The sequence below is a fragment of the Pongo abelii genome, chromosome 12, assembly GCF_028885655.2.
Source record: "Pongo abelii isolate AG06213 chromosome 12, NHGRI_mPonAbe1-v2.0_pri, whole genome shotgun sequence".
Taxonomy (NCBI): domain Eukaryota; kingdom Metazoa; phylum Chordata; class Mammalia; order Primates; family Hominidae; genus Pongo; species Pongo abelii.
The window spans coordinates 99,124,165-99,149,858 of NC_071997.2; the positions used below are offsets into that span (position 1 = coordinate 99,124,165).

The window sequence follows — 25,694 nt, forward strand, 5'->3', positions numbered from 1 at the left end:
GATTTGTTTATGCAGACGCATCTCAGTCCCAGCTGTCTCATCTTCCATGATAAGGGCTGCTCCCCTCAACCTGGTACAAGAGATGGGGGACATTTATGCCCTGCTTTTAGGCAGTAAAAGGGAGGGCAGAGAGTTCTTGTGTTTGCTGTATCTCAACTGCCTTCAGCTCAAAATCAATATGCCAAAGTGTCATAGTTAGGGTGGCATATTCTGATATTTTTCAATACCATTAATCTTTCAATTTACTAGGTTAGAAATTTTAAAATTACTTTAGGTGACATGCAAATTAGATAACCCATAAAAATATGGGTACATGGCCTCTAAATATTTTGAGTGAAAGATCATAGGCAGAGACAGAGAATCCGCTACTGGGATTTTATTTCATTAGTACTACGCAAGTTATTGTTGTTGTTTTTTGACTTTTATATGAAGAAAAAGATTATAAGAGAAAGTTGTGAATATAATTAACCTTTATTAGTTCTGCATAATAACCAGAACTATCACAAAAGACTCTACAAATACCACAACCTTGTGCAAAAAAATAATTCTGCAGGCCAGGCGCATTGGCTCACGCCTGTAATCCCAGTACTTTGGGAGGCCAAAGCTGGTGGGTCACCTGAGGTCAAGAGTTAGAGACCAGCCTAGCCAACATGGTGAAACCCCATGTCTGCTAAAAATACAAAAATTAGCTGGGCGTGGTGGTGGGCACCTATAATCCCAGTGCCACTTGGGAGGCTGGGGCAGGAGAGTCGCTTGAACCTGGGGGGCAGAGATTGCAGCAAGCTGAGATTGCACCATTGCACTCCAGCCTGGCAACAAGAACAAAACTCCATCTCTCAAAAACAAAAAAAAATACTTCTGCAAGGACATCTGCCCAGCAACTGCCTGCCAACTTCAGACTGGCCCCCCTTGTTATTGATCATTGTAACCAATAATCAATGTTAATTATCACAAAACAATCATTTAATCATTCTCACTTTTCCTTTAAAACTTTATCTTCCTTTACCTCCCTGAATACACATGTAGTTTCATATAGCACACATATTCCCATTACAATGCCCATTCCTAAATGAGTATCATTTTCTTTTTTCTTTTTTTTTTTTTTTTTTGAGATGGAGTCTTACTCTGTCACCCAGGCTAGAGTGCAGTGGCCTGATCTGGGCTCACGGCAAGCCCTGCCTCCCAGGTTCACACCATTCTCCTGCCTCAGCCTCCCGAGTAGCTGGGACTACAGGCACCTGCCACCACGCCTGGCCAATTTTTTATTTGTATTTTTAGTAGAGAATTTTTAGTAGAGACGGAGTTTCACCGTGTTAGCCAGAATGGTCTCAATCTCCTGATCTCTGCCCACCTCGGCCTCCCAAAGTACTGGGTTTACAAGCATGAGTCACCGCATCCGGCTGATATCATTTTCTTTTAGAGAGTCTTTCTATGTATGTTATTTAGGTTGACACCCCCATTATCAACATTCCCCACCAGAGTAGCACATTTATTACAATTGATGAACCTACTCAAAGAACTTTTTAATTGGCACATTTTTTTAACAAGTAATTGGCCAACTGAATTATCCATGTTATTCAAGAGGAATAACTCTTACTACAAATTTCTGTCTTAGGAAGGCTTAGTAATGGTATCCTGAGTAAATATAAAACAATAACCCTGGCCAGGTGTGGTGGCTCACACCTGTAATCCCAGCACTTTGGGAGGCTGAGGAGGGCAAATCATGAGGTCAGGAGATCAAGACCATCCTGGCTAACACGGTGAAACCCCATCTCTACTAAAAATACAAAAACAAAATTGGCCGAGCATGGTGGCCTGTGCCTGTAGTCCCAGCTACTCGGGAGGCTGAGGCGGGAGAATGGCGTGAACCTGGGAGGTGGAGGTTGCAGTGAGCTGAGATCGCGCCACTGCACTCCAGCCTGGGTGATAGAGTGAGACTCCATCTCAAAAAAACAAACAAACAAATTGAAACAAAAACCAATAACTCATTGAGCTTCAATTTCTTAACTGTAAAAAGGAGCCATGTTTTTCTTACCCATATGCACAGTTTATAGAAAAGAATTGTAAGCTTTTTTTTTTTAACATATCTGGAAAATAATAAAAACTAACATTTACTGAGAGCTTACTATATGCCAGGCACTGTTCGAAATACATTGCATAGATTGCCTCATTCAATCCTCAAAACAACACGATGAAGTAGATTCTATTATGGCAGCAATTGTACAGATGAGGAGGCTGAGGCATGAAGCAATCTTCTAAATTTCCTAAAATCACACAGATAATAGGTGAGACAGCCAGGGAGTCTGTTGCTAGAACCTAGTCTTTTAACCACTCTATTATACATAAAAAGAGAACAGTTAATACTACTCTGCTTTTAGGAACTTCACATGTAGAAATAAAGAAAAGTCATATTTTGCATACTGCTGTTAACTGTGGTTTAGAGCTTGGTACATACTCAGTAAAAGGTATAACGTTGAAATTCCTGATATTTAATTCCTTTATTCATTAAACATCTATTGAACACTAACATTGTGCTTGACCCTGTACTAAGTATTTAGAATGGTGAACAGGCACTTGATATTATAAGCTATCAGGGAAGTAAAAATTAAAACCACAAAGAGATAAAATCATAACCACCTACCAGAATGACAAACATGAAGAAGACAATCACGAGAGTTGACAAGGATGTAGAACAACTGGAATTTTCATTTACTCCTAGTAGGGGTGTAAAATGCTACAACTTCTTTAGGAAATTCAGTAGTCAAAAAAATTAAACAGGGCCAGGTATGGTGGCTCAAACCTGTAATCCCAGCACTTTGAGGCAGCAGGATCACTTGAGTCCAAGAGTTTGAGATCAGCCTAAGCAACACAGGGAGACACCATCTCTACAAAAATTTTTTTTAAATGGCTGGGCATGGTAGTGTGCATCTATAGTCCCAGCTACTTGGGAAGCTGAGGTGGGAAGATTGCTTGTGCCCAGGAGGTCAAGCAGTGAGCTGTGATGGTGCTGCTGACTGCACTTCAGCCTAGGTGACAGAGTGAAACCCTGTCTCAAAAAAAAAAAAAAAAAAAAATTAAACATAGCCTATGACCTTATGGCCCTACTTATAGGTAATTATCTAAAAGAAATGAAGATATAAAAATAACAGATATAGATCCACCCACAAAGACTTATACAAAAATATTAATAGTATAGCATACATACTGAAAAGTGCACAAGTCATAAGTGTAAAGATTGATGCATTTTCAGAGAATGACAATGTAAATAACACTAAGATCAAGAGAAAGAACAATACAACCATTCTCAGAAATCCCACATTTCTTCCCTTCTCAATTACTAGCCCCCCAATGGTTACCTATCTTGACTTCAATGATGATAAACTAGTTTTGCCTGTTTTTAATGATTATATAAATGGAATCATACACTATGTACTCTTTTGTATCTTGCTTTTGTTATTCAACTTTAGGTTTGCGAAACTCATCAATATTGTTGTGTGAAGTTGTGGTTTGTTCATTCTCATTTATGTAGAGTATTATTCCAATGTCTAGGTGCATATTTGGCCGTTTTCCAGAATAACTGTTCACAGAGCAGAGGGAATACTCACGACTGTGCGATACAGAGTCTGAGCTGACACAGGTATTAAGGGAACCAAAATGCCATCATGCCTACCACACTTTAGCATGGGAGCATATGGAGACCAAAGAATAAAGGAAGTTATAAATCAAGTCCATCTCACTGTTAGTCACATAGACACACTCTCTGCTCTTTTCCCCAGCCCCTAAATGTATGATAGCCACCCCTAAGGATGGCTATACTCAGTAGCTGAAAAAATGCCTCCCATTGGCTCTCTGACCATTAAACAACAGCCTTTCTGGTGGGAAAGCCACAGAAGAAGCCTCTGAAACTGCCACCTTGACCTTTGGCTTCACTCTCTGGGAGATTCTTCCTTTTCTGTCACCCTCGTTGGCCACACTTGAAGTGGAATTGGATAGAAGCTCCTCCTTGAGTACTGAGAAGCTTTCTCAGGCTACTTCCTGCCCATAGCAGGTTGATGACCCAAGGTCATTGTTAGGTCTCAGTTAGTCATGGGCTTCTAGTTGACCATGTGGTTCTTTTGCCAGATCACTCCTTTATTTTTTTAATTTTTTATGTATTTGGCTTTTTATTTTTTTCTTTTTTTTTTTTGAGATGGAGTCTCTTGTTGCCCAGGCTGGAGTGCAATGGCACTATCTCAGCTCACTGCAACCTCTGCCTCCCAGGTTCAAGCGATTTTCCTGCCTCAGCCTCCCAAGTAGCTGGAACTACAGGCACACACCACCACGCCTGGCTAATTTTGTATTTTCAGTAGACACAGGGTTTCACTACGTTGGCCAGGCTGGGCTGAAACTCCTAACCTCAGGTGATCCGCCCACCTTGGCCTCCCAAAGTGCTGGGATTACAGGCATGAGCCACCGCCCCTGGCCTATGTATTTATTTTTATTAGAGACAGGGTCTTGTCCTATCACCCAGGCTGGAGTACAGTGACACAATCTTGGTTCACTGCAGCCTCGACCTTCTGGGCTAAAGCAATCGTCCCACCTCAGCCTCCCAAGTAGCTAGAACTACAGGGGTACCCACCATGGACAGCTTTTTTTTGCGTGGCGGGGTGGGAGGGGTCTTTCTATGTTGCCCAGGCTTGTCTCAAACTCCTGTGCTCAGGTAATTCTCCTTGAGGGATTGCTCAAAGTTGGATTACAAGTGTGAGCCACCATGCCCAGCTTATCAACTCCTTTAAACAAGCCCCTTATGTTCTGACTCCTGTCAGTTCTACGTCCCTAGGTTTTATTTTTCTCCTTAGACAGGGTACTCAGAAGGCCTATGTATTTGCTTTTTTTTTTTTTTTTTTTTTTTTGTGGCGGAGTCTCGCTCTGTCACCCAGGCTGGAGTGCAATGGCGCCATCTCGGCTCACTGCAAGCTCTGCCTCCCGGGTTCACACCATTCTCCTATCTCAGCCTCTCGAGTAGCTGGGACTACAGGTGCCTGCCACCACACCTGGCTAATTTTTTGTATTTTTAGTAGAGACGGGGCTTCACTGTGTTCGCCAGGATGGTCTTGATCTCCTGACCTCGTGATCTGCCCGCCTCGGCTTCCCAAAGTGCTGGGATTACAGGTGTGATCTACCGCACCCGGCCCTATATTTGCTTTCTTACATTCAAAATGCTCTCTCACAAATTAATTGTGCATACCTGCTGTTTATAAGGCTGCACAGGGATTGCCTCACATTTAATCTCTGTTTTCTGAGTCATTAAAGGTATTTATTTACTGGGCCGGACAAATTTGGCCGGATGCTTACTCTGAAACATCTTATTTCATTCAGTTGTTTTAGTATCAGCGAGTTTGACCCTTGACACAAAGCTTAGTTTTAATCAGCTTTTGTTATTCGGAAGCCTTCTTAGTATTAGCTTTTTCTAGTTGAAGTTGAAAAGCCATTGCTTCTTCCAAGAATAAGTCCCTGAATTTCATAATTTTCTGTCCTCCTTTTCATTCCTTATTCCAAACATAGTAATTATTTTCTGAGTTCATCTCTTTCTAATAATGTCTGGCAAATACATCCAATAGAAATCCACATAAGCTTCTAATATTCTATTTTTCCGTCTTGTCATCTAAAGCTAAACTTTATTAGATATACAATACTTCTCCCAAGTTTTTGCAGGAGATAGTTTTATCCACTGTTTGACCACTGCATATCATGGATTACCATCCTTCCAGCCTAATATTTTGGATCCTCTCCACTGCCAAACTTTATAAAATATCATTTTATGATATTAAGTCCCACCCTTATGGAGGTAACTCACAGATTTACAGACCTTGCCACTCAATTCCAGACTTTTATCCAATGGCTTTTTTTTTCTTTGAGACAGGGTCTTGCCCTGTCACCCAGGCTAGAATGCCATGGTGCGATCTTGGCTCACTGCAACCTCCACCTCCCAGGTCCATTCTCCCACCTCAGCCTCTTGAGTAGCTGAGACTACAGGTGTGTGCCACCACACCCAGCTAATCTTTGCATTTTTTGTGGGGATAGGTTTTCTTCATGTTTCCCAAGCTGGTCTCAAACTCCTGGGCTCAAGTAATCCACCTGCCTTAGCCTCCCAAAGTGCTTGGATTACAGGCATGAGCCACCATACCTGGCCCCAGTTGGTTATTTGATAGCTCCATTTGAATTTCTCGAAGAAATGTTTCAAAATGCTTCCACATATCCAAAATTCATCTCATGATCTAGTTCCACAAATCTGTTCCATGGCTCCATGTAGCAACTGAAAGGCATCACCCTCCATTCAGTCACATAAAAGTCATCCTAGGGGGTCATTCTTCATACTCAATCTTGCTCAGTCATCATATCCAAGTGATGTCAGTGTCACCATGATGTTGTACAAGCTTGTCAATGGCAAAAAGTGACCTAGAAGAATCTTTAGACTTTAAACGTATAAAAGGATTAAATGCAAACCTTAACTGTGATTAAATACTTAAATACATAGTATTTTTTAATGTGAAAAAGAAATGTCCATGCAGGTCATGCAGTATTTTTGTTTCCCCAAAATCTGTTATTATATTGATAGAGTATCTTATGATCAATTGTACAACAAATTCAATGCAATCAAAGAAGTATTTTTACATACAGAAAACCCCCTCGATAAAAAACAATAAACAACAACAATAATGCACACACAAAAAGTGAGAATCAGAAACTATGGATTCAGGTGTTGAAAACAGCCCAATTGTCACATAGAAATGATATTTAAGGCTCTTTGAATAAACATAGAAATTGACCCTCCTGGTGCTTAAAACTTGAAACTTACATTTGTCACATCTGAGTTCCTTCCTCAGGAACTGAAACCCATCAGCTCTCCAGATCCAGACAACGAGGCACCAGATTCTTCACTCATCATGATTGCTTCCTAACCCTAATTCCTCCCCCTATGTAGCTACATCACTTCCTCCACTATATAAAGGCCCCCAATTTTAGTCAGTCAGAGAGACAGATTTAAGAATGATCTTCCATCTCCTTGGCTGCAGCAACCGATTAAAGCCTTCTTCCCTGTCAATACTTGTTGTCTCAGTGATTGGCTTTCTGTGTGGCAAGTAATGGGACCTAGATTGAACCCCTGCCATTTCAATAACGGTATCAGTTCATCACCTCTCATGGACTGAAGCAGGTCAGTTCACACAAACCAGAAACACTCTTTCTTAAGTAACTATACTGCCCAAGACATATTAGCCTGATGAACAATTACAGATGGTGAATTACCACAAACAAATTATCAGTCTTCAGACGGTCCTCATTAGTGAATCCTGGAGTCAATCTGTTCCCATCTCTTAGCATGGCTCCTGACATCACTTCTGGAGTAACTGTGGTGCCCATCCTACCGACATTTTCATCCATAGTTTTCCCATTTCCAAGGCCACTACAATAACATGAGCCTTTTCTCCCTGATTATCACCTCCCCCTACCCCCCTCTAGGCCTTTGGGTCATCAAAGGCTTCCTTGTAGTCTAAATGTCTGTCATACACCTATTGTGGTAATTTTTTTTTCCCTATAGTTCTTTATCCTCAATTTTCTTTCTTTATGAATCATGCCCGGTTTTCCTTTGAACTAGGCTGAAAGTCCACTTAAATGTCATTGCCTTATAATATGCTCAGAATCCTTCCTCTGTAAAAATAAGTCATTTAAAATTTAAGCTGTTGGAACTTTAAAATATCTGAGCCTTAAGGGAATGTGATTATGGTACCTGAGTCAACATAAGCAGGCAGGGGTCACCTAGGCCAATGTGATTTTTATTTCTCTGTTATAGATTAACTTTTTTCCCTACCTACATTGTTTTGTAAAAGACAGTAATTAACTGAAAGGCACCAGAGAAGACCCCTATTGATCTTCATTATAGATTATCTTTTCTTCTTATTTTCTTACACAGAGATTTCATGACTATCACATTGTCTAAGATGGAGGGTTAAACACACACTTTTAAATTAGAAAGGAAAAGAAAAACAAACAGTGCAGAAAAGAAAACAAACCGTAACTAATTAAATTGTTGTAGTGAGGGTAGGTGTTGACCCCAAGGGGAGGAGAGTAGAACTGCTTTGCAACTGTCCAAGCATACTCACGCAGGCCTGGCTGGGGTTTCAAGGCTTGCATGACAAAGGTGTTAGTGTTGTTATCTATACTAACACCTTTCAGTATAGCATTTAAGTGGACAGTGTCCTATAAGGTAAATAATGAGTTCTAGGATAAAAAGCGCAATTCCCAGATTTAAAAGTAAAGATTTGAAAACATTAGTTTAGGGACTTGTAGCCCACAAAAATATTAGGATTTAATCTAAATTGCAGAAAAAAAGAAAAACAAGAACATCTAACAACAGGTATCCTATAGTTTTTCAAACATGATTTTTCTCTCTCCAGTTTTTCATTTTTACTAAAGACAAATAATGGTAACACCAATTTGCTTTATTATACTTGGCCTGATTATTTGTATAAGTGCAGCAAGAATAATTATTTTTCATATGGGCTTTTTAAACTGGCTTTGATGGAACTCTGTTCCATAAGGAATTTCAGATAAGACTGTTTTAAGCTGAGCCCAGCCATGGGTTTGTACACTTAAATACCTACAAGTTGGGTAAATTCTTCTGAAAGTCCCAGGATAATCTGGGGCTCCTGGGCCTGTTAGAAAGTGACATTCTTTACTTATCACAAGTCAGGACAAAACCACCTTTGCAAAACTACGACTGAGACAGTGAAAAAGACCTAACTTAACCAACTGCATCTTGCTTCTAATTCCAAGCTATCCTTGTTTATTCCTGCACTTAGGCTGAACTAACTTTGGGAAAAACTTATAGTTTATAGTTTAAACAAAGATGGTAATAGCCCTTTCCCAAAGCAAACCTCTTTCTTGCCTGGGGACTACATTGCCTTTGTAGGACTAACATTAGCCACAAGATTAGAAATTATGGTTTAGGAGTCATACAGCTGGAGGCTACAAGATTCTGACCCTCCCTAAACAGCTCCTAAGATCAGTGCTTGAGACATTTTTCAGACCCTGCACTTGATGGATCAGTTGGCACCACCCAGATCAACAAACCGGCTGATCTGATCTTGTGGCTCCAACCCAGGAACTGACTCAGCACAAGAAGACAGCTTTGATTCCCTGTGATTTCACTTCTGACCAATAACCACTCTTGGCTCACTGGCTTCCCCCCACCCACCAAGTTATCCTTAAATGCTCAGGAAGACTGATTTGAGTAATAATAAAACTCCAGTCTCCTGCACAGCTGGCTCTGCATGAATTACTCTTTCTCTATTGAAATTCCCCTGTCTTGATGAATCGACTCTGTCTAGGCAGTGGGCAAGGTGAACCCCTTGGGTGGTTACAAGGATTCCTGCACAGGGACTGTGTAGACAAGGTATGAGGCCAGTTTTCCCAAGGAATGTTTATTGGCTCTGTAAGTCAAGTTTGATTCCTTAAAGGAAAGCATGCCATTCCAGTAAAAGCCTTGGTGAAACAACCAGTTTCTTCAAAAGAAAACATTCTTAATGCACTTATGCAAATAACTATATTGCCATAAGTTAAGAATACTCACAAACAGTTTCCAAATTCTGGAGAAATCAGATAGAGAGAAACAAATATGCTCCAAATTTTATTCACAGTTGTTTTATGACAATTGTTTTACTCAATTGTCAAAAGCAGTAAATAGCTCAAAAGAAAAGCGTTCTTGGCTCTGGAAAACAAAAAGGATCAGCAATGTTTTAAGCAAAAAGTCAAAAAAAAGATTACTTCAGTTTTTTATTAGTTTAGTCCATTCAATTAACTCGTGTTGTGTTTGATATTCATGATCACTTCAGCTATCCATGACAGTCCTGAAAGTTTCTGATTTTATTCTAATGTCATAATCTCCAAAGTGATCAGAAACTTGCATTCAAGAGCACCTGCAAAAGTTTTATACCTGCTTATAAAACCGTCTTCTAAAGAGAACCAAAATGAGACAACAATTGTCTGTGGATGACAAAAACATTTTAGGGCAGCCACAAAGACACAATTGACAAGGAAATTTATTACCTCTGTGGCACAAAAGAATTTAACATAACAATTATAATTATTACTGATAACATATACTGAGGCATACCAGAATTATAGGAATCTTATACAATTCTGAGACAGATACTAATAACATATATGTATGAACATAACCCAAAATTAAACACTATTTTGTATTTGACAATTTACTGCATGATTTTAATACATTAAATAAGATGAATATGTCTTTTTGGACTTAGGGGACCTAATTATTATTATTATGTTAATAACTTAGAATTTGATCTTGGAAGGTTTGTCAAACATCAAAGGTTTAAGACACTAGATATCACAAAATAGAATCCAAGATCACCATAAGTCATTTATTTAGTCAAAACAGTAACTCAAAAGTTTTAAAAGAGACAACACTTTACTCTGCTAGATGGGAGACTCAGTTTTCCAAACAACAAGACCCAATAAGATAGCATAAAGCTAACTGAATCTGTCTCTTCTCTCTCTAATTCCCACATCTTTTGTAATTTACTTAAAAGGCAAACAAAAATCTTTCAGCATTTCTTAGTATTACATAAAAATCTTTTTTTTTAAAAAAAAGAAGAAACCAACTTTTATATTTATCTTAGTGCATCTTACATGCTAAAGCTAGTTTTAAAAACGTATTTTATAATCTATCCAGTTTTAATTAGTTTGACCATAAGGTAAGATTTTTGTAAACTTTTTTTAGAATGCTTTACAATTTTTTTATTAACCAGCAAATTAATTTTCTAAGAAAACCCTGTTATTTGGACATATGGGCCCAGATTCTGGCCCCGCATCAGTGTGCTTTTATTGTAATGTTTAACCTATGGAAAAAAAATTAGTCACCATTATATCTTAGCCAACTAGCTTATATCCACAGAACTTTTTTTCCAAGAGCAGTCCTTCATGAGCCCTCTTTAATTCTCTTAAGCCTTAAGTTTTGTCCCATTACTCTTTTAGGGTAAGAAATCTATAAAACCCTCTGACAAAATTATATTTCCTTTAACAAAAACTATATTCTCATGCCATCTTATAATTTTTTTTACCAAAAATACATTTTACTTTTCTTGTACACCCTGTATGTAAAACTGGTTTTCTTAGTAGTCTTAATTACATGTTACAATGTTAACTCTTAGCAAATTTTATTTTTGGTGAAATACCTGATAAGTAAGCAATTTTACTCCACATGTCCACAAGCCTTATCTAGAATTTAACGCTTCAAAGTAGATAAATTGAACAATTTTCAAAAGTCAAAGAAGCAGTTTATGACCTTAAAGCATTTAGCAAATTTGGTATTTGACCTTAATTTAGACCAAATGTCAAAATTTTGAAGACATTTTTATTTTACCAATCATCTTTAAAGCTGTCTTTATTTCCAAATGATTACTAAAGTCACGTGAACAAAAAGGCATTGTTCTAAAGTTTCTATTTTTCTGAAAAAATATTATTTAAGTGCTTATTTTTCTAAGCCAGTTAATCAGATTTCTTCTATATAAACATCACACACACAACACATATGAATACACAGACAGACAGACAGACAGAAGATCCAGCAGTTGTAAGATCTTCCATTTACCAGTTTCTTAATTAGATTACTGACTTCAGGATGGAGCCCTTGGAGAAACAGAACCAGGAAAGCTTGCAGTTTCTAGGACCTAATAAGCAGGCACAGCAGGAAGGCAAAAACAAATCCCCAGAATTAAGGGTGCCATTTTATACTGGATCATGGATCCCCAAAAAGGAGGGGAATACTATGGGAGAAGATAGTGTTGTGCTTCTACCATGCATTTTATTGCAATGCAACTCAAAGACAGTCAGCCCATTTTGTAATAACCCAATCCCCCATGGGAGTCTTATCTCTCAGCTGGGGGGATTGGGATGTTTCCATATCTTCCAGGTGGCCAAGAGCATGCTTCTCTGATCCAAGTGTGCAAAGAGCCAAGTATTTCTCCATAACTGCCTCAGCCATCCCTTAACCTAGTTATTACACACCAAGGCTAAAATGCAAAGTAATTTGATACCCCCAAATGTCAAAATCATCAGCTAATGCAATGCAAAGTAATTTTTGATACCCCCAAAAGTCAAAACCATCAGCTAACACAGTGCAAAAGAGAACAGAGCCTTAGATTTTGAGAGGGATTTCTTTTCTTTCAATTCCTGGGGTTCCATGAGAAAACAGAAGTTTTTCCCAGAATGGGTCCACGGTACCTCCTGTTTTTCCCCAGGCAGCCCAGGTTGTTAGTAATTATCTTATGTTTTCTCATGTGGGCATCAACAGTGGCAAGAAGAAAAAATGAAGAAAAACAGGTTAGTTGACTGATAAGAAAAACTTTTTTTCCCTTTTTTTAGAAGAAAAACATGATTAAAGAAAAGAAAAAAAGTCTTTTAAATATATATAACTTGAATATCCATTTTTAATTAAGCCAATTTTAACCACAGAGTTCTTTTGTTAAAAAATTCTTTTTTAAAATCTCTTATTACCAGACTCTAGCCAGGACAGCCAATATTTCCGGCCTTTGAATTCTACCCCAGGTAACCTTCCACATGAAATAGTAAGTCTTAAGTAAGGTTATAACTTAACCATTAACGCATAAGGTGTTTTAAAGAGATGGTAAGCAGTTTCTTTTTTTTCCTTTTTTTCTCTTTTTCTTTTTTTTAACAAGATTTAGAATCTTCCCAAGGTTAGTTCAGAGAAAGGAAAATTCAAGACAGGAAATCAGAAGCTATCCATGGGGAGAGGGAGGGAACCTCCATACATGGCAAAGTTACACAAATAACAAACCAGAAAGGAATCATTTGGAAGCCAAGAATTAAACCTGGGCCACCGTTGTCAAAAGATAAAGCCTTAGCTACTAAACTACACACCATTGAGCAGTTTCTATTGTTTCTCCCAGAAGAAGTCTAGAGCAGCCAATTTCAAGCTTGCAAAGACTTTTAACTGCTCAAGGTAATTTTTAGGGCTGTGACATGAACCCCAAAATTCCTGTCCTCTGGATGGTGGAGACCAAGGTAAAGTATCCCCACATGGTCACAAGGTTAACTTCTTAAGGACACAAAACAAGACAGAAATTTCATCTGGTATTGGTTTCAGGGACTCGCAGCAAAGTCTGTAATGGACCAGCCTGCCAGGCTGGCTTGAAAAGCTGGCTTACAGGGGTCCTAAGCCTACGTTCTCTCCTGTGATACCCTCCTCTCCATTACAGAAAGACAAATTCTTAGCACAAAGTGCACCAGATTCGCTACAGCCTATGACTAGTCTCGCAAATCCTTTTTTTACTATTAATAAAACCCTTGCAGAGGAGACACAGTGAAGTTTATTATTTACCATCACCCGACATGCAGAGAAAGAGAGAGAAAGAGAGGCAGGCCAGAAACTTGACTGATAAGAATTTCTTACCCTTTTTGCTGGTATACCAGATTTCTGGGTCCCCTTTCTCTGCAGCTTCCAGAAGAATGGACAGGCTTTTAATGGCCCTGTTCACCGTGCCATAGCTGTTGGTGACCAAGCCCCATTACAAAAGAAAATCATCCTTTTCTGTTTTATGAAACTGTCAGCAAAAACTTCTCAATTATGCAAGATGCTGCCCACTGAGCTGCATACGGAACCAAATTAACATTTTCCATCCCAGCAGAAGCAAAATACACGTAACACAACAGACACTGGTCACCGCGCTCAGCACCCAACATCAACCTGGCAAGGCTGAAACTTTTTCCCACTGGTCCCTCTTGTCTTTGATCCACTCAAGGTGGGGAGGGGTGACCTCCATTCGGGAATACAGTGGGTTGTCTCTGGGCAAGATGAAGAGCAGTTACCCTCAATCAGGCCTGTTAAACTTCTTTCAGGACTCACTGAATGTGACCAGATAGATAAGGAGGGTTCTCTGAGTTAGGCCTGCTAGACTTCCATCAGCAATTCCTTCAGAAATATTCTCCACATATATAAACACATACACAAAGACAAGATGGCCAGAAGGCCTTCCAAATCAAGATCCCTAACCAAGAATTCCAGAGTATACCTTCCCAACTATCCTCCTATTCTTCATGTGAGAAATCTCCCCGAAATCTTCCTGATTGAGGAGAAGTCTCCCAAACAAATACCCTTTCTATTATTTAGGGAGAGCCAACCAAGGCCTCTCAGGAGCCAAACCAGGACAGACACCCCATGGTGGAGCAACAGACACCCTGTGCAATGAGGCTACAGACAGACACTCCACCATGGGGTGAGAGAAACAGTCAGGAGAAGGAAGGAGGCATTGGCAGTGCCTAGGATACTCACCAACCCAGACATCCTGCAGTGGGCCTACAGAGAGACACCCTGTGATGGGGATACAGTTATGGGACGTCTCCCCAGGACTATTTCTCTATTGCAATTAGATCCTTGCATGTTGGGTTGGCAGCACCCCACCAGTAGAAACAGTACCAGAGTTAGCCACCAGTCCAAGAGAACTAGGTGGCTGCTTGGGCTGGCCTCTGAATCCATCACTGGAGGGGGGCTACTGAACCATGGGCAGAGCCACAAGGGCAATTCCAGACAAGCCCCCAAATTTGTAACCACCCAGTGGGTTCACCTTGCCTGCTGTCTAGACACTGGCAATTTATCAAGACAGGGGAACCGCAATAGAGAAAGAGTAATTCATGCAGAGCTGACTGTGCAGGACACTGGAGTTTTATTATTACTTAAATCAGTCTCCCCAAAAACTCTGGGATCAGGTTTTAAAAGGATAATTTGGTGGGTAGAGGGCCAATGAATTGGGAGTGCTAATTGGTTGGCTTGGGGATGAAGTCACAGGGAGTCAAAGCTGTTCTCTTATACTGAGTTGAGAGACAGGACTAGCTGGATTTCCTAGGCCGACTAAGAATTCCTAAGCCTAGCTGAGGAAGGTGACCGCACCTACCTTTAAAACACAGGGCTTGTAACTCAGCTCACACCTGACCAATAAAGTAGTAAACAGGGCTCACTAAAATACAAATTAGGCTAAAAGCAGGAGGTAAAGAAATAGTCAAATCATATATCGCCCGAGAGCACAGGGGGAGGGACAATGATCGGGATATAAACCCAGGCATTGGAGCAGGGAGGTGCAACCCCTTTTAGGTCCCCTCCCATTGTATGGGAGCACTGTTTTCACTCTATTAAACCTTGCAACTGCACACTCCTCTGGTCCGTGTTTGTTAGGGCTCAAGCTGAGCTTTCACTCACCATCCACCACTGCTGTTTGCTGCTGTCACAGACCCGCCGTTGACTTCCACCCCTCCGGATCCAGCAGGGTGTCTGCTGCGCTCCTGATCCAGTGAGGCTCCCATTGCCACTCCCGATCGGGCTAAAGGTTCACCATTGTTCCTGCATGGCTAAGCGCCCAGGTTCATCCTAATCGAGCTGAACACTAGTCACTGGGTTCCACGGTTCTCTTCTATGACCCACGGCTTCTAATAAAGCTGTAACACTCACCGCATGGCCCAAGGTTCCATTCCTTGGAATCTGTGAGGCCAAGAATTCCAGGTCAGAGAATGAAAGGCCTGCCCCATCTTGGGAGCAGCCGCCACCATCTTGGCCCACACCATCTTAGGAGCTTGAAGAACAAAGACCATCCAGTAACAGAGTCAATTCCTGGGTGGGGGCCACAGAACTGGTTGGCAGGTCCAGGGTGGGACCATCTGGTTGTTAGAAATGCAAAACTTTGAAAAGACATCTCAAAAGGTGATATTAGGTTCACAACAGTGATGTTGTGAACTCTATCAGTAATTGGGGAAGATGTGAATCTTATGGCCTCTGGAAAAATGGCTGGTAATATTTAGAATTCCAGCCCCTCTCATTCTACCTTGGTGGCTGGTGGTCTTTCATTCATTTTACAAGAACAGTTTAGCTTTTGGGAAGGGCTATTGCCTAGACCAGCTCGGTCAGGGAGACCCTAACCCAGAGGCGCTAGAGGAATTAAAGACACACACACAGAAATATAGAGGTGTGAAGTGGGAAGTCAGGGGTCTCACAGCCCTCAGAGCTGAGAGCCCCGAACAGAGATTTACTCACGTATTTATTAACAGCAAGCCAGTCGTTAGCATTGTTTCTATAGATATTTGATTAACTAAAAGTATCCCTTATGGGAAATGAAGGGATGGACCAAAATAAAGGGATGGGTTTGGCTTGTTATCTGCAGCAGGAGCATGTCCTTTAGGCACAGATCGCTCACGCTATTGTTTGTGGTTTAAGAATGCCTTTAAGCGGTTTTCTGCCCCAGGCAGGCCAGGTGTTCCTTGCCCTCATTCTGGTAAACCCACAACCTTCCAGCGTGGGCGTTATGGCCATCATGAACATGTCACAGTGCTGCAGAGATTTTGTTTATGGCCAGTTTTGGGGCCAGTTTATGGCCAGATTTTGGGGAGCCTGTTCCCAACAGGCTATTACTTAAACTATAAACTAAATTCCTTCCCAAGGCTAGTTTGGCCTACATCCAGGAATGGACAAGGACAGTTTAAAGGTTACAAGCAAGATGGAGTTGGTTAGGTCTGATGCCTCTCACTGTCATAATTTCCTTAGTTATAATTTTGCAAAGGCAGTTTCAAAACTGTTTCAGGGGTGCATGTGTGTGTGTGTGTGTGTATGTTCCTAAGTGTACTGAGAGATGATATAAAATGAGTTTCTTATTGATTGGCATGAGCTTTTTAAACAATGTAAGAATTGGTCTAGATCAGTGGTTCCTAAATTATGGTCCCTGGCCCAGCAGCATTAGAAATACCTGGGACCTAGTGATCATTAGAATTGCAAATTGGGGGGCTTTATCCTGGACCTACTGAACAGGGACAGGGCCTGGAAATCTGTTTTAAAAAACGTCCAGGAAACTCTGATGCACACCAATGTTAGAAAACCACTGGAATCTAGGTAATTTAGCCTTTCTCAATTACAAGGAGAGATTGGAGCTTTAAAGAAAATTATTTAAGTGATTCTTGTCATTTCTCCCAAGTTGAAAGCTGGCATTTTAGAAGATACTGGGAAATAAGTTAGTTATTAAATACAATAGATGCCTTAGGGCAGGAGGGCTTAATTCTCTCTTAGGAGTGGTTGAGAAGGGAAAAATCTAGAATGATCCCCCAACATTTTCTTCAGAGTAAATTTGCATGATGTCAACAAACATAGTTAAACTCCGTAAAATATTTGAAGAGATTTATTCTGAGCCAAATAGGAGTGACCATGGCCTATGATACTGAGAACATGAGATCCTGAGAACATGTGCCCAAGGTGGTTGGGGTGCAGCTTGATGTTACACATTTTAGGGAGACATGAAACTTCAATCAAATACATTTAAGATACACATTGGTTTGGTCCACAAAGGTGGGACAACTTGAAGGGGGAATGGGGGGTGGTAGGGGTGCTTCCAGGTTATAGGTAGATTTAAAATTTTTCTGGTTGACAATTGGTTGAGTTTATCTAAAGACCTGGGATCAATATAGAAAGGAAATATCGGAGTTAAGGTAACGGATTGTGGAGACCGAAGTTCTTATTAGGCAGATGAAGCCTTCAGGTAGCAGGCTTCAGAGAGAATAGATTGTAAATGCTTCTTATTAGACTTAAGGTCTGTGTTGATGTTAACGCTGGAGGGTATAATGAGGCATATCCAACCCCTACTTCCCATCGTGGCCTGAACCACTCTCTCAGGTTAAATTTTAAGAGCACCCTGGCCGAGGAGGAAGCTCATTCAGACGGCTGGGAGGTCTTAGAATTCTATTTTTGGTTTATAGAGACTTAACCCAAGTTTTCTAAAACATAAAGTAATCTAACCAAGGATTTGAAAAAAAATCGTTTTGGCTTAAAATGTATTTTCTTATCTCTATTGTGATTACAAACAATGATCCTATTGTGATCATGAAGAATTTAAATATATAACTGTTACTAAGAGTTGGAAATTATGATTTGCTGAGGACATTCAAAATCAGCCTCTAGTTCATTTATCTAATCATAATGGTCATATTTGCAAACTCTCTCTAGGACAGTGATTCTCAGCCGCTATTCTGATTTAACCGTGTTTTGTTCCCAGTACACTCCTAATCAGTAGCATCTCTCATCACAATGCTGTGATTCTCATGGGGACTACGGGGGCTGTAGAGCATGAAAAGTCTCATTGAGGATTCTAATGCACCCCCTCCCCCACATAGACACCAAAAAGAATCTCTGCACTAGGATAAAATACAAAGTTGCTAAGAACAATCTAAGTCAGCAGAGAATATATCATCCTCCCAGAATAGCCAAGTTTTAAATAGGCATTGACTGAGTTCCAGGATGATCCAAGAGCTCAGAGCATAATTCATTATTGTATACTTATTTATTTGCTGCAAAGAACCACTGTTCTTTCAGAAGAGAGCAAAATCTGGTTATGAAAAAAGGAAAATTTTCTTGTCAATCAACTAATCAATATTTTTTATGGCTGCTGGATAGGTATCAATGTATTAGGCACTATGTAGGACATGGGTGGGTTGAAACCGCCTTTGCAGAAATTGTATCAGTGAGAAAATTATGGCAGTGGGGGAGATCTGATCTAGCCAACTCCCCTCCTGCCTTTAGCCTTCAAGCAATCGAGCTGCCTTTAATTATTACTAGACTAGCTTTGGGAGACATTTACTTTATGGTTTAAATGATAATAGCCCTTCCCCAAAACTCAAGTCCCTTTGTAAAGCTAATGAGAGGCCACCAGGCCAGGAGGAGGAGAGGAGCCTGAATTCTGCTAAGGTGTAGACATAAATGATTGCCAGTCTTTATTCTGGAGGTAACAAGATATACAACTTCCCCAATTACTCCTGCAAATAACATATCTATTGTAGAATCTAAGATTGGCCTCTCGAGATATCTTTTCAGGGTTTTTACATGTCTGACATCCACGCCTTTGGCTCCAACCTGGACCTGCCCACTGCTCCTGTGGCCCCACCCAGAAGGGTTTCAGCATGCAGAAGGATCATTTCCAACAATCCTATGATTGCATCCACCATCCAATCAGCAGCCACCCCCCCCACTTCCCCCAGACTATCTTTGAAAAGCCCTAGTCCCTGAAATCCCAGCTCTCATGAATTCAACTCCATTGCAATATCCCTGCCTTGATAAGTCAGCTCTATCTGGGCAGCAGGCAAGAAGAACCCATTAGGTGGTTACAGTTTTACAACCACTGGAGGGAAAAGATCACAACACATGAAATAAGCAACATAAAAATAAAACACTAATAAATGACAAATTATGGAAGACTACTTATGAAACTATCTGAAGTGGTATTAAGAAACAGATTCCAGCCAGGCTTGGTGGCTCACGCCTGTAATCCCCAACACTTTGGGAGGCTAGGGCGGGCCGATCACTTGGGCCCAGAAGTTCAAGACCAGCCTGGGCACAAGGTGAAACCCCCATCTCTACCAAAAAAAAAAAAAAAAAAATTAGCTGGGCATGGTGGCGTGCACCTGTGGTCCCAGCTACTCGGGCGGCCTAAGGTGGAGGGACCACTTGAGCCTGGAAGGCAGAGGTTGCAGTGAGCTGAGATCATCCCACTGTACTCCAGCCTGGGCGACAGAGCCAGACTCTGTCTCAGAAAAAAAAAAAAAAAGAAAAAAAAGAAAGAAAGAGAGAGAGAAAGAAAAAAAAGAAAAGAAAGGAAATATAGAAACCCCACCCCATAACTGCTGTGCTATGTCAGAATGCCATAATATCAGAAATGCTGACGTAGACTCATCAGAGGCAGGGCCCGGGAACCTAAGTCTGCCAGGTTGTTATGCTACTCAATCAAGTTGAGCACCACTACCTCAGAAATGCAGAAGAGAGGAAAATTAATTTTAACCAGTACTATCAGGGAACACCTTTTTTGTGGAGCAGTGAAGCTGAGATGGGGCCTGAGTGAAACTACCTTTGCAGAATTATAAATAATGAGCAAAATCTAACAGGGCTAACTCCATCTTGCTTCTAACCTCACAGGCTAAATTGTTTTTTTTATTTATTCTAGCACAGAGGCCAAGATAACTATGAGAGGAATTTAGTTTATAGCTAAACTTGGAGGCAAGAGAAACTAACTCCCCCCTGCCTCTGCCTTATCCTACCATGCCCACACACACTATCCAGAGATCGAAGGCACATTCTTAAGACACGGGTAAAATTATGGTAGGGGCTTGAACTTTGCTAAAGAATAGGCATAGTTAGGCCGGGTACGGTGGCTCACACCTATAATCCCAGCACTTTGGGAGGCCAAGGCGGGTGGATCACGAGGTCAGGAGATCGAGACCTTCCTGGCTAACACAATGAAATCTCGTTTCTACTAAAAATACAAAAAATTAGCCGGGCGTGGTGGCAGGCACCTGTAGTCCCAGCTACTCGGGAGGCTGAGGCAGGAGAATGGCATGAACCCGGGAGGCGGAGCCTGCAGTAAGCCTAGATCGCACCACTGCACTCCAGCCTGGGCGACAGAGCGAGACTCCATCTTAAAAAAAAAAAAAAAAAAGAAAGAAAGAAAAATTGGCATAAACAATGACCTGCCATTGCTTAATGTGTTTTCCTACAAGTTGCTAACTGACCCAGAGTCACGTAACTGGGGCCACAACATTTATAACCTCCTCTACTACTCCTATAGATAACCTTACTATTATGAAACCTAAAGAACTGGGTCACTGAGATATTTGTTAGATTCAGCACTTCAGTACCACCTGGTCCTGAGAACCGACTAAGCTGCATGAAGACGGTTACAGACACTGTTGTGATTTCACCCCAGCCAATCGTTTCAGGTCCCCAGCCCCCTGTCAGTCAAAGTACCCTTGAAAACCTTAGCCTCTGAATTATCAGGGAGACAGATTTGAGAAATTTCTCCCTGTTATTGCTTGGGCAGACCTACGATTACTGAACTCTTTCTTTGCTGCAATACCGGTTCTCATTGGTTCTTTTAGGGCAGCGGGCAAGAAGAACTAGTCGGCCAGTGACATGAGGGCAGGGTAAGATGTGAATCAAGTAGCTGACAGAGCAGAGGGTTTATGTGTGTGCTCACCTGAAGCTGCCTGTGCCAAAATGCTAAGGAAGGCTTGGGAGGAGAGAATGAGTGCCCAAGGCAGTTAAAGAAGGCTTCTCCCAAACTGAGTCTCGAAGACTGAGCAGGAGGAATCTGCCAGGCAGAGAAGGAGGGAAACGGGATTCCAGGCAAAATTTGTACAAAAGTATAGAGGCATGAAAGGGCAAGTTATGTTAAGTGACTAAGAGGAGTTCCATGAGACTGGAATAGGCAGAGAAAGGAGGAAAAGCCCATGGGAGACAGGGCAGAAAAAGTTATAGACCTGCTTAAGAAGTAAAAGACTAAACAAGATTGGAAATCCCAAACCATGATGCAGGGCAAATAAATGCCTGGATGTTCACACATATGACATAATATGTGACTTACAGGGTCCAGAAAACAGAGGGAACTGGTAGATCCATACCCCATGTTGAAGGGGCAACCTGCTCAACCCAAGCCAATCATTGCCTTTATGGGCAGTGAGGTTCCGGTGCTGCCAAATCAGCAGACGTTTTCTCCCCAGAAAAGCCAGACACTCAGATTTTTAAAATAAAATCTCCAAACTTTTAAATGTAAGCTCAGTTCTTTAACTTATTAATCAGGCCAAACAAAACACAATGCTTGGTCTGGTGTGAAGGCTAGTTTATTACCTCTAGGCTATAGTCTAATAAGCTCTTAGTGCATCCAAATTAGATGGGTTTCTATCTGGTTCACTGTGTGCCTGATTGCAGAACACAGCAACTAGGCTGAAGCTTTGTTGGGAGAACAACAGAAATCAAATTTGGAGCTTTTATTCTGGAAAGATCTGGATATATCTCTGTGTGTATTTTTGTATATATATACACATTTGTGTGTGTAAGTGTATACATATATATATACAGATACCACTTCCTTTGTTTAGTTTAAACACAGGCAAGACGTTGTTCTCAAACTTTGTAATATTCTCTAAAAATTGCCAGGGCTCAGAAACTTTACTAACATAGTCAGAGGAATGATTTGAAAAACAGCATTCTTTAGTAATATAAAGTATTTGAGACCATACAAGATTTAATTCTACATGCTAACTTAAAAAAAAAAAAAAAGAGTTGTGCTTTCACTGTGCAAGCTGAAAAGGACTTTATTTAGTAACATATAGAAACTTGCATTTCTGAGCAACACCAGTAAATCTATGGTCTTTCTATTTCCTCCTTGCTGGAGGGTCATTCTAAAGATAAATTCATTAAAAATGGAAAATGCTGCTATTTTTCAGACAGTGTTCTTTTATTTTTGATAGAAAAGTTATTTGTTTTAGATGCCTATTTAATCATCTCTTAGAAACCAATCCATGACAAATCTTATATTTGAGCTTATACCTACCTCTTTTCCATGATAAAAAATTACTTCTATAGATGCTAGAAGTAACTTTCTTAAGGATGTCAGCTGCATAAATTTTTAATTACTATATAATTAAAAACCTTCTAATAATTTTTAAGGTTATGACTTATAAAACATGTTCCTCTGGAAACTGAAATCAGTTTTCAATTTTCCCATTTACATTTCTTTTACAAGTGAAAAAAATAATTTGTCTTTATTCTTTTCAAGAAGAGCTACAAAAGGCTGATCTTTAAAATCATTCATTGTTTCTACTTTCCAGGAAAGGCAGTGTGGTATGGACGCACCCCCTGCCCCTACAAAGCTATCTGCATCATAATCGTTGGAACATGAGAGTATGGAAAAAGGGACTTTGCAGATGTGGTTAAATTGAAGATCTTGAGGTTGGGAGATTATTCTGGATTATCTGGCACGAGGATGGGGGTCCTTGTAAGTAAAAGAGGGAGGCAGGAAGGTAAGAGGGCATGACTACCATGTAGCAGGGGTCGGAGTGGTGTTGCTGGTCTTGATGAAGGAGGGGAGTCACAAGCCAAGAAGGTGGGTGGCTTCTAGAAACCAGAACAGGGAAGAAAACAGATTCTCTCCTAGAGATTCCAGAAAAAATGCAAACCTGCCCATTTTTGCCAGGTGAGACCCATTTCAGGTGTCTGACCTCCAGAGCTGAAAGATAATAAATCTGTCTTGTTTTAAGCCTCTAAATTTGTGGTAATTTGTAGCAGCAGCAGTAAGAATATGGACAGTAACCAGACTCCCTCAAAGATGGGACACTAGAACAGCTTTATTTTATATTTTATTTTATCTATAGAAAATAGAAAGGTGATTTATTCCAAAAGATGGCAGAAATGAGAAATTCATACTGAAAATATAGCTTGGGCCGGATGCGGTGACTCATGACTGGGCACGGTGGCCAAGGTGGGCGGATTGCTTGAGCCCAAGATTTTGAGACCAGCCTGGGCAACATGGCAAAACCGTCTCTACCAAAAAATTAAAAAACTTAGCCAGGCATGGTGGCCAGCGGCTGTAGTCCCAGCTACTTGGGAGGCTGAGGCAAGAGGATCACTTGAGTCCAGGAGGTTGAGGCTACGAGATCACCACTGCACTTCAGTGTGAGCGACACAGCAAAACTCTGTCTAAAAAGGAAGAAAGAAAAAAAAAAGAACACATAATTTGGTGTAATTCTGTTGGGAGAGCTCTTTCCTCTGAAAGTCCTCTTCTACTGACTGCCCCACTGGAGTCTTGTCAGGCAGTACTTTCTAAATAGTTCACTGATTCCCATGTTATGAGAAGGCAGGAGCCATCTACAAATCCACAAATTCCAAGGACAGAATAACACATTTCTCAGAAGAAAAGCATCTTCTCTCTCAAAAGAGTGCATTATCATTTTGAGGAGTTGGCACAGTTTAGGTTAAGTAGGCACATAATTCATTAAAGCATAAAAAAGTTGAAGAAAAAAATGCTGCATTGTGTTAGACATTCAAATGTGGTGTGAATGTTTAAGGCAGCTGATGCCCAAAATAAGCAAGTCAAGAAAAGTGGTGTGGTTTGGATTTTGCATCTAGAAGGAATTCTTTTCTCATGACTGCTAAGACTGAGCACTGTAAAGCCTGTCTTCCTCAAGGCCAATGACACTTCAGACACCACATGATTTCATGTTTCAACTGCAGTCTGAAGAGAGGGTTGAGTTGGCCAGGATTGCAATCAGCCAAAAGAGACAGCAACAAACTGAACAGGTCACCAAAATGGTAATGATAACTCCCTAGTTGGGACCCTTAGGGATGAACCAAGGCATGAAGAAATCAGTGAAGCCCCAAAACACGCTCATTGCAATGAGAGGTATGGTGAGGCCCTGATATACCATGCTTACCGCTGGTCTGCCAGCCCCTGCCCCTCTGTCTCACTTGGGTCCCACCTGGAAGTCATTTTTAATTAATTTTTTTTTTAACAGAGACAGGATCTTGCTATGTTGCTCAAGCTGGTCTTGAACCCCTGGCTTCAAGTAATCCTCTTGCCTCAGCCTCCCAAAGTGCTGGGATTGCAGATGTGAACTACCGTGCCAGACCCTAGAAGGGTTTTAAGTTGGTATTTTATATTCTTTTTTGAGAAAGAATCTAGAATCAAAGTCATCAGTAAAAGGGCGTGTGCTGGCACTTGTGGGTGTGCCTTCTCACAAGAGTACCCTTAAGTAATTACTCAGCCTCTAGGTGAACACCTTCTAGACAGGAAGCTCATCATCTCTCAACGATACCTAACTCACTTTAAGACTACTCTTAGAGTGTTAGAAAATTCTTTCTTATACTGGTCTGATGCAAAAACCAGAGCTTCCTCACTTCCAAATCATTGTTCCTTTCATTCTAGTAAACTCAGTTTCAAAGAAGTCTTCAGATACCAGGTTCCATTATAAACATAAATAATTTCTAAATAAAATGCAAAAGATTCCTAGTAGATCTCATTAAAATGATGACAATTTTTTTTCTTTCTTTCTGAGCCTGCCTGGTAGGGAACACAATTTTAAGTAGTATTTAAAAGCTTTTTTTAATTGCAGAGAAAGCCATTGTAGAATTACTTTAAACCATAATATATAAAAATTTCATATCAGCAATCCTTCATTTAAGCTAACGATGTGACTTAGAAAGAGAATACTATTCCTGCAAAAGCTGGATTTTTTAAAAAAAAGAAAGAAAAGGAATACTAATACTTTTAGGGAAGTCATCACTCGTTCATTCACTAATATTGAGCACAATATTATATTCAATATTAGTTCAATATTGAACACAGCTTACATCAAAAGTGAGTCAAGAATGAAACCCTTTTTCTTTCAAAATTGATTTTTGTATTAGGCATGACTTTTTGTTTAGCACCTTCAACAACCGTGTGAGGAAAATAATTATTCCATTATTATAAGGTAATTATGTACAATATATACAAGTTTAAACAAATTCAACTAGCTAAATTTTCCTCTTTTCACATCCTGCGTATAAATCCTTATTTGACTAGTCAAATAAGAAGGAATATGGATTTAGATATATCTCAATCTCAAAATCTAGTTCCATACTTACAGGCATTAAGATCGCTGAAGATTATTAAGCCACTCAGCCTTAGTGTCCTCATCTGTAGAATGTGACTAATATTCACACAGCCTTATGGTGACTGCATCATAATGGGCCATATCAAGTGCACATGGTAAGTGCAGAAAACCTACCCCCACTTCAGATGATGCAAAATAAGGAAACTGAAAAAGGTACTACTGGCCCG

The 25,694-nt window shown here is 40.5% G+C and overlaps 1 long non-coding RNA gene and 1 pseudogene across 3 annotated transcripts in view; both read right to left on the reverse strand.

Annotated features, from left to right (window-relative positions):
* Positions 1 to 25,694, reverse strand: part of LOC129057724 (uncharacterized) — a 48,676-nt gene extending 22,982 nt beyond the window's left edge. The window contains exons 1-4 of one of the 3 annotated variants that reach the window (XR_010136315.1): positions 25,499 to 25,694; positions 9,611 to 9,748; positions 6,167 to 6,438; positions 2,642 to 3,046 (exon numbers count right to left, since the gene is read on the reverse strand). This is a non-coding gene — a long non-coding RNA (uncharacterized LOC129057724). Of the gene's footprint in view, positions 1 to 2,126; positions 2,265 to 2,641; positions 3,047 to 6,166; positions 6,439 to 9,610; positions 9,749 to 15,274; positions 19,419 to 25,498 lie in introns of those variants that run through there. The other 2 variants (XR_008522459.2, XR_010136314.1) reach the window with 2 other exon arrangements.
* Positions 23,588 to 25,510, reverse strand: LOC129057723 (V-type proton ATPase subunit e 1-like; annotated as a pseudogene).